Source organism: Psammomys obesus, unplaced genomic scaffold, assembly GCF_907164565.1.
Source record: "Psammomys obesus unplaced genomic scaffold, mPsaObe1.curated_primary_1811, whole genome shotgun sequence".
NCBI lineage: Eukaryota > Metazoa > Chordata > Mammalia > Rodentia > Muridae > Psammomys > Psammomys obesus.
This window is the reverse complement of record NW_026596134.1, coordinates 27,620,910-27,630,995: the sequence shown is the minus strand read 5'-3', so window position 1 is coordinate 27,630,995 and position 10,086 is coordinate 27,620,910.

Genomic DNA, 10,086 nt, shown 5'->3' with positions numbered 1-10,086 from the left:
CACACACACACACACACACACACACACACACACACACACACACACACCTGGTGTATTGGCTGGTTTTATATGTCAACTTGACACAAGCCTGAGTCATCAGAGAGGAAGGAGCCTCAGTTGAGGAAATACCTGCATGAGATCCAGCTGTAAAGCATTTTCTCAGTGATCAATATGTGAGAATCCAGCCCATTGTGGGTGGTGCCATCCCTGGGCTGTTGGTCCTGGGTTCTATAAGAAAGCAGGCTGAGCAAGCCATGGGGAGCAAGCCAGTGAGCAGCATCCCTCCATGGCCTCTGCTTCAGCTCCTGCCTCCAGGATCCTGCCCTGCTTGAGCTCCCCTCCTGACTTCCTCCAGTGAGGGGCTATGATCTGGAAGTGTAAGCCACTGAATGAACCCTTTCCTTCCCAACTTGCTTTTGGTCATGGCGTTTCATTGCAGCAGTAGAAACCCTGACTAAGACACCTGGTACAGATACTTGAGACTCGATGCGTACAGCCCGGGGTCTTGTTTGCCTCTTGCCTGCCTTGGTAGCCGTGCACCCCCTAGACAGCTAGATGCCCACCATGTAACCCTGCGTCTCAGGAACTTCAAATGCTTTTCAGATTCTCTGTGTTCCTCTGGGGGTCCTCCATTACCCTGGCCCTGCACAGTAGGACTCAGCTGCCACACCTCCAGCACCCTGCCCTGTTGGAGCCAAGTAATGGCCAGCTCCTGCTGAGGGAAGACTGGGTACAACTTGAGAGAATTAGAATGAGGAGGGAAAGGGCCTAAACTGATGGGGCTGGCTTAGCCTTGAAGCCCCTGATTCCTTGGATGGAAAATGGGGAAGAGTGCAGTACCAGTTTCCAGTACCAGTACCAGTGAGGCGCTAGGAACAATGGTGTGAGGCCTCATTCTCCAAGCCTTACCAGATAGACATATGGACATGTCCAGTTTACCGTTCACCAAGCACAGCTTACGCACTCAGGTTGTCATGACACACCTGCTGAAGCACAGTCTTAAAGCAGAGTTGGCTGCAGGCATTGGGCCCGCTGCACTTTCCTTGTGAAGGGAACTTCAGGGCCCACTCGTTAGCTTAGATGAGGAACCTGCTGTCCGCCAGGGTCTTACTCAGAATGCCCTGGCACTGTCTTCCTCTCCTGCCTTATGGGTTGTGGAAAGCGAAGCTTGCATCTCCCTGAAGGAGAGCCTCCCACTGGCTGCTGTAAGTAAGCCCTGTCCACCCAGTCTCAGAGCCCAGTCTCAGAGCCCTCAGAAACTGTGAAGGGAGGTGGCCATGACTACCAACTGAGAAGGCCTAGATAACTCAGTTGCAACTGAAGCTGGGTGCCGCTTTTAATCCCAGCACTCAGAGAGGCAGATCACTGTGAGTTCGAGACCTGGTCTGCAGAGTGAGTCCAGGACAGCCAGGGCTACACAGAGAAACCCTATCTTGAAGGAGAAACAAAGAAACAAGAGTGAACACATGCACATCCTACTGGAGTTTATTTGCATGACCTCCAGTGAGGACCCTGGTCAGAGCAAGATGACTCTCCCACTTGGTGCGCTCTCTCTCTCTCTCTCTCTCTCTCTCTCTCTCTCTCTCATACACATACAAAAGTCTCTGTGGCCCTTTTCTAGTCTAAGCCACATCTTTCCCAACTCCTGTTTGTTTGTGCTGCTATTGTCGCTGGTTTTGTTCTTTCTGTTTTGAGACCATCGTATGCTGTTGGATAGGATGCTTCCTCTCCAGCCAACCCTCTGATTTCTGCCCAATGACATCCCCTTCCCTGGAAGCCATGCCGCTGTCAAGACTCACTGGATTTCTCCCAAGTGATCCTTTCTCATTCCAGGAACAGCCCTGTCCTTGTCTCCTGTCTATATGAAGCACAGAATATGTCTCACACATAACTAGGGCTCTCAAGTGGGGTTCATAATTGTGGTTGTTTGAGTTCTGATCATCTGACTCCTAAGGCCCCAACTGATGATGGTCCACAGTCTTCTCATTAGTGTTTTTCTTCATCCTGCAAGGGAGGGCAGTTCAACGTGGTAACTGTTGTTGGTAATTAATTGTTGATATTGTCACAGTAAACATGGGTCTTACGCTGAGGCTCACTTGACGTGTGTGTTCATCACGGCAATTAAGCTGATCTGTAGCTTCCCCTCCACGACTGAGTGGAACAGGAGTTTTTTTATGGCTATAGGGAATGGCTCTGGATGCAATTAGAATGCTCTCAAGAGTAGGGAGGGAAAGAAGGTGAAAGTTGAGGGGAAGCATGTGCTTCGAGGGCCCCTAGTCCCCTCCCTTGCCTCAGGTCAAGGAGCCCAGACCCCTGGAAAGAGGATGCTGCTGAATCTAGAGACTGCGGCATGCTGAGGGGTGGGCGGTAGCTGAGGCAATTTCTCGGGTGTGCGATTGGCCCTAACCTCTCACCCCACCTAGCATCCAAACCCCTGCCTTGTCCCGGTGATAGACAAAGTTCTGGTCCTTTTCACCTTGACCTCGGCTGTGTGGCTTGAGTTAGCCAATGATTCATCTTCCAAACAAAGTGAAGATCAGCCCACCAAAGATCACTCTGGGGGACCAATGAGGGTTTTGGGTTTTTTTTATGCTTACTTATAGAACAATGACAGAGTAGTTATAGGAAGGAATGGGGATGACCCTAAAGCAATCATTCAGGAAGGTCAGTGTGGATGATGGCTTTCCCGTAGCTGCATAAATGGAATGCTCTTCTATTAAGCCTTCCTCAGCCGGTATACCCCAGCACCTCCCAGACCCCTGGCCACATGAAATTTGGGGGAAATTTTGCATGTAAATGGCTGGGAGGAGAACCTCATGTGAGGGTCCAACCCTCTTTCAATGAAGGAACATCAGCAGTCCTCAAGGCTCTGCCAGCACAAACTCTTGCAAGCGGGCATCTCTGGCCTGATGAAGGTGGCAGCTGTTTTGCTTAGAGGATCACACAGTACCACACACAGACAGATTGGAAGTAACTGTGTCTGAGGCTGCGTAGGCATCGCTGTATAGGTAAGTACCTCTGGCAGCTGAGGCTCCAGCTAATCACAAACCTGTGAGGACCAGAGTCACTGCAGCTGCCACAGCGTGAGGCAGCAGAGCCGCCAGCTGAGCCTAAACTGGGAGAGTCATCCAGTTAGCCAGAAGACCACCAGAATGACAGTAGAACTCCGTGTCATCCTGTAGGATGATCTGCTATGTGTCATGTCAGCACATCGTTCTGTCTTAGCTTCCCTGTCGACCCCACAGCTCAGAGTGACCAAGAGGACTCTCCCGGCTTCTGGGAAAGATTTCTCCTCCCAGTTGGTAGGTAAATGCCTGCAGACCCACTGCATTCTTCCAAGTTTCCCCTTTTTAGGGAAAGTTTTATTTGAAAGGAGGTCTTGTCAGGCATGGTTAGCAGCTTGGGAGGCTTGTGGCACTTGGGAGGCACGGCTGTGACCATCAAGACTGAGGTCAGACTGGGCTGCATTGCTGGACTCTGTCAAAATAAAAAGAAAAAGAAAAAGAAAGAAAGAAAGAAAGAAAGAAAGAAAGAAAGAAAGAAAGAAAGAAAGAAAGAGAAAGACAAAGAGAAAGAAAGAAAGAAAGAAAGAAAGAAAGAAAGAAAGAAAGAAAGAAAGAAAGAAAGAAAGAAAGAAAGAAAGAAAGAAAGACAAAAGGAAGGAAGGAAAGCTTATCACCCAAAGTCAACCTGTCAGCCCCACCTGCCCCAACCCGGGTAACTTCCTGGAATCTTGGGAGTTGTAGTTCTTGGAAAATAACAAAGCCACATGGGAAAATATGTTGGCCTAGTGGTTTTGTCCTTTAAAAGGTCCCTACAACACACATCTGTGGCCACTCGTTGGGAATTCCATCCTGGTCAGTATTTAATTAAAACTTGCTTCAAATCTGGCACAGAACTGAGGAAACTGGTTTTTCTCTTGCAAATCTCAGGGAGAAGATTCCAATGGAAGGAAGGAAGGGAGAGAGGGAAGGAGGGAGGGAGGAATTGCAGAGGGGAGGAACTGCTGTGGATCTTCAGGATGCTGTACTTGGTTGTACCCACTTTGCCAATCCAGGGTGCCAACATCAGACCTAAATCTGAATGTCAGACAAGAGGGACCATGGTGTGAATATCCAATTAGGACTCTAACAGGACCTTGGTCTCAGTTGTCATTGCTACCACACGACAAGTGAACAGCCAGAAGAGACCTGTGTCTTCACCTGGCCTGGGGGATACACAGGAGGCACTGGGGTTCTTGCCTTTTTAAGGTCACACTCACCTATTTTGCGGTTGTTTCTTTGGTGTGGTTGTCCGGTCTAGGCTCCCACATTGAGGGACTATTGGTTGTTAGTGGTAGACTGGCTTGTTAATCAAAGAGTTCTGATACCATTGATTATGTCTCGTGATACTTAGAATGCCCTGGTTTATAACCTAACATGTACAATGTTAAGTTAAAAACATGACTTTATTTTCTTTCACATATTGAAAACTTTATTCAACTCAATCACTAACGGGAAACAAAATATTGACAGGTTCAAAAAGCATCTGAGGCATTCAGGCTTGTGTAGCCCTGATTGTAAACTGACAGTAGACACACACGTTAGAGACAGATCTTAATGTCCCACACAGCAATGAAATGAAACCTTCAAGACTGTCTCTTCTGCTGGACAGGGGCTGTTTCTACATATATTGGCAAGCTAATATAATCTCACAGCCTGAGCCGTGGGTTAATAATAATTAATGAGTCAAACAATAATACATTTCCCCAGAAAATCAATTATTCTCAGGCAAGAAGTTAAATATTTTGGCACCATATTGAAAAGGATATAAAGTGTCCTGCTAACCTTCTTTACAGCTTTAGGGTAGGGTTTTGGTTTCTTGTTGTTTTCGAATGCTTGTAAGCTAAAGCTTCCACTCATAGCAGCTGGTCCAGGCTGCAGCCTCAGAACTTGGACACAGGAAGAAACGGGCAAGAGTGGAGGTGGGATGCTGGTGAAGAAGGGCTAGACTTCCCAGGGGTCAGCAAATCCTGCTGAGCATCCGCCAAGGTCAGTTCCTGGCAGATCAGACAAGCTGCCTGCCTGCTTTCTGCCTGATTTTTTGCTTTGTCTTGTTTTGTTTTAGTTTTGGGCCTATACTTGTCCAAAGATGAGGCCCAGTGTGATATGCCTTCTGTCTGAACACGTAGACTGCAACATTCCTCTCGAGGCCCTTTCTTTCTGCCACCCACCTCTGGCACAACATCATTGCCATCTTGGGCAGATTGCTTTTCTGCCACGCTGCAGCACTCGGTAAATGCCTGCTGGACAGACGTGACCAGCTGCTTCTCCGGGCTTCAGTGGCGGCAGGCACAGTAGGCCTCCCTCAAGCGTGCGCTGTGGGTCTTCCTGATGTATAGTTTCAGTTACGGACTGCCAACCGTGTCCTGGAAACACTAAGTGGAAAATGCCAGAAATGAGCAATTTGTGAGCTTCATCTTATGAGCCGTTCTGTGTAGCCAGAGGAAGTTTCACGCTGTACCTCCCAGGGCGCCCTTAGCCAGCAAGCTCACACTGTGAGGTTACCCACTTTTCAACCAATTAGTAGCTATCTCAACACGTCGCCCAAGGAGCATGACGATGCAGACGTTCTTGTGTTCCAGTGACCCTTATTCCACTTAACCATGGCCTTCAGCCGGGCAAGGTAACCCACACTCACAATCAAAGCATAAGCTGAGGCGGTTTGGGGTCCATGTGGGCTGCAGAAGGAGCAGCTTTCTCAAATTAGATTAAAACTAAATAAAGCCCCTCCCCCCCGAAAAAGAAAATAAAGCGGCGCTCAAGAGTGCTGATACCAGCAATGGCAGCACCTCTATCCATTTGCTCTGTGGTTGGTCTATCTTAGGAGCTACGGTGGTTTATCCATAAATACATTAAAGTTGGTCATTGGTGTGCCTGTATAAGCAAAATGTATTACATACATACATACATACATACATACATACATACATACATACATACATACATACATACGTACACACATGCATACAGATGGTTTGGTACTTGAGGAAGCTTCAAGGATCCCAAACCATCCGCTGGGCTCTTGCAGCTGGTGGATATAAGTGTTCAAGCACAGACCAAGCCAGTGGATAAGGGCTATGGTGGATTGAGAGCCTGCGCTCTCCCCAGTACACCCTTTGACCTCCCTTGGCCATTTTCCCACACAAATTCCATCTTCTTTCTGTCCGTCTGCACTGACTGCCCTTCATCCACCCTTGGGGCGCTCTCCTGCCACCTCCAACAGTGAACCTGCTTCTTTCCATGACCTCCCTCTGTCCCCCCCCCCCCCCCCCCCCGTCCCCAGCAGCTTTTCTCTGCAGCTCACGCTGCACCCTGTCACGGGGCTCACGGTAACCAGTGATCTTGAGTTCAGTGCTGGCTGCTTCTGCAGTCGGCTGCACACTCTCTCATCTGCTGCTGGCATCACACCAGGGCCAGTCCTCCCTGTGGTACCCTCACATCGCCCCTCCTTCGCTCCCCACTGCAGGTGTCAGGCCTCCGAGGTGCTGAGCGGGGAGACATATGGTGCTTGTCCTCTCCCAACAGCGGGGAGTCCACAGCGAACAGCTGACCTTAGCCGGAGTGTGACCTTCCCACTTAATCAGCTGCTCCTGGGCTCTGCGTGGGAACGGGGAGGGCAAATTTGATGCTTTTGCAGAAGCCAGGCGTCTGAATCAAAAGAAGCCAGCAGTCCTATCTTAGTTACTTTTCTATTGCTGTGAAGAGACGCCATGACCAAGACAACTTATAAAAGGAAGCATTAAATTGGGGGCTTGCTTGCAGTTTCAGAGGGTGGCTCTATGATCATCACGGAGCCGGAGCATGGTGGCAGGCAGGCAGGCGTGACGGGCAGGCATGGCACTGGAGTAATAGCTCAGGAGCAGCAGTCAAGGTTTTCTAACTAGTGCACAAAGGTCTAGATGCACGCAGTTCATGCATCAGATGTGAGAACATCACCCCACAGAGTCTGTTAGACATCCAGGAGTGAGGGTGCTCCCTCTACCTCCTGGATTAGGACATGCGTTAGAGAGTGGCCCAGCTGTGCATGGGCACTCATGCGAAGGTAGAATCCACACAGGGCTCTCCCGTGATCGAGCATTCAGTGTACCGGTTCTTCCCAGTGTCTGATCCTGCAACACCAAGGAGGAGACACGCCGGCCGGTCAGGGCAGAACGCTTGAGGTGGGTGGCGTACTTGAGGGTTTGCTGATTGTTTTACGGTCAGAAACCACAGATGCTGCAATACTGCCTCGTTTTCTACACGCAGAGAAAGAGCAAGAGGCTGGGGTGGTTCAGCGAGTCAGAGCATTTGCTGCATGCACACGGGGCCCAACTTCAGGTCTGTAGCAGCCATGTAAGAGCCACGTGTGTGCTTGCACCTCTAACTCCAGCATTGGGGTGGGTAGAGAAAGAGGGAGAGGGAGAGGAACAGAGAAGAAGTGCAGTGTAGGAATTCATGCCTCAGTTTTGAAATAAACACTTTTTTATTTTAAATACTTTTTTCTTTCATTCTCTCATACATTGCATCCTAACCACAATTTCCCCTCTCTTCACTCTCCCAGTCCCCACCACCACTTCTTCTCTCCCTCAGATTCACTCCTCCTTCTTTTCCCTTCAGAAAATGAGCAGACCTCCCAGGGATATCAGCAGAACATGACATAACAATTTACAGCAAGACTAGGCACAAACCCTTGTATCAAGGCTAGATGAGGCAATCCAGGAAGAGGAAAAGGATCCCAAGAGCAGGTAAAAGAGTCAGAGACAGCCCCTGCTCTCCCTGTTAGGAGTCCCACAAGGGCACCCAGCTATACAACCATAAGGTATATGCAGAGGACCTAGTTGAGACCCATGCATTGTCCATGATTGTTTTTTTTGCATTTCTATATTCAGGAATCTTCCTTTCTGGACTTCCTAATTCATCTCCTCTTCGGCATCTCTCCTGTTTGGGGAGAGATGCTAAGGGCACTGTACTCCTCTGCACACAGGATAAATATCCAAAAAGCATACTTGATAAATATCCAAGCGTGAACATTAAAATCCAAACAAACCTGAGCCTCTTTGTGTTAGGTCTCAGACCCAGGACAAATGGCTGGCTAAGGTCCTGATTAATTATACCAAAGTGGACCTGGCTGCTGGGTTCTCCCAGCATCACTCAGTCCCTACCTGTTACGGGTGTGTCCTGCCCTCTACCCTGAACTCTCTCTGGCCCAGAGGCTGGGCTACCCCTCCGTTGTGGCTCTTCCCTATATGACTCAGCCATTTTAGCTACACGGGTCCTTTTTACCTTTTGCTGTTTATCCTCCTGGCCTCCTGGCCTCCTGACATCCTGGCCTCCTGGCTCCCCTTACTCTCCCCATCTCTCCTCAATTCACTCTGGACTCTCCCAGAAGTCTCTGCCTCTATCTATGCTCTCTCTCTCTTATCTACCATAAGCTTCTTCCTCAGCCATACCTAGGAGCGGTCATGTCCTCCTTTTTTATTTCTTTTTCTAATCATTTTGTAAAGAGTGTTTAATTTTTGTCAGAGAAGAAGTAAGTATAATAGAATGAACCCATCAGTAGGAGCCGTTCAGATTCTTGGGAGGAGTTTCCACAGGAGTGCTCCTTGAGTGACAAGATGCTGTGTACCTGAGGACAGGCCACGCCCTGTCCAGGAAGCCTTCAGAGCTAGAGAGCAGTACATGAATCCCAGGGGATACATTTCCCTCTTATCTGCTCTAGCCCTACAGGCATCACCTGCTCCAGCATCCCCGTCCCTCAGTGTTTCTGAACCTGGGGTCCAACGCGCTCCCCTGAGGCCCTCTGCAGCAGAGATCCCCAATGCCTGCTCTGTCTTCCTCCTCCTCCTTTTCGGGAAACTTTTTTTTTTCCTCTCCTGGAAACCACTTTCCTGCACAGTTAAGTGATTATATTTCTGCTTCCTGCTCATATGCCACTCATGCTCTGGGATTCTGGGACCCAGACACCACAAACCACATTTTTGCATGTTGCAGGTGGCAAAGATGCCCTGGCCAGGGAGCTCTGCAGAGATGCACACAAGAGAAGGGAAGGCAGGGCCAGGGGATGGGTGATACATGGTTTGCTCTTCGTCCCTGGTTCCTGGCTCATCCCACCCTCCCCCAGGCAAGCCAGAAACCCTCCGAGTTCTCTGCCCCAGGCAAACTGCAGAAATTCTGCCCCTCCCTGACTTTCAGTCTCTGAGCCATAAATAAATTCTGACCCACCTTGGTTGATGGGCTGCCAGAAGACCATCTCTGGGGAGGCAGTGGGGGAGGATGCTGGTTTTCAGGCACAAGAAAAACTGTACAGAGGGGTCAAGCGAAATGCCCAAGTGAATCAGCTTCCCCTCCTGGCAGGTCAGCTGGCATGCCCATGGGTCAGGTCTTCATAGAAACCCCAGAGGACAGGGCTTAGAGAACTTTGGGGGCAGCAAAACAGTTGATGCCCTTGGAGGAGGATATTCCCAGAGGCAGCGTAGATGCTCCACCCCTCCCCTGTTTCCATGCCTCTCTCTGCACGCCTCGTCTCCTGAATTTTTGATACTATCCTTTCTAATAAGCCTCTGTGTCCCCTTGAGCTCCATGAGCCACTTAAGCAAGTGAGTGAAAGCCGAGGAGATGGGTTGGGGGACTCAAAGGTGTAGGTGTTTGCGTCGGAATCGTGGATACCACAACCTGGGGCTCCAGGCTGGCCTTGAAAGTTGGGCGAGGGCTGAACCCTTATCGTTTGGGATCAGGGGCTCTCTCCAGGTGCATAGTGTCAGGACCCGGTTAGCAAAGACCAAGCTGGTGCCAATGTTTTGTAACTGATTACTGCTGGCCAGAGATGGCCTCATACCTTTCGGGGTATGAGCTTCCGTGTTGGTGGTGTGAGGGCAAAGCAGGCGCTTAGCTCTTCTCCTGTGCTTTTTCCATGCATGTGAGTGTTGTTGAGACAATGTAGCCCAGGCTGCCTTCAGGCTCGTTATGTTGCCAAGGATGACCTTGAACTCCCCACCCTCCTGCCTCTACCTCCTGAGTGCTGCGATTACAGACAGGCACTGCTGTGGCCACTGCGCGCAATGCTGGG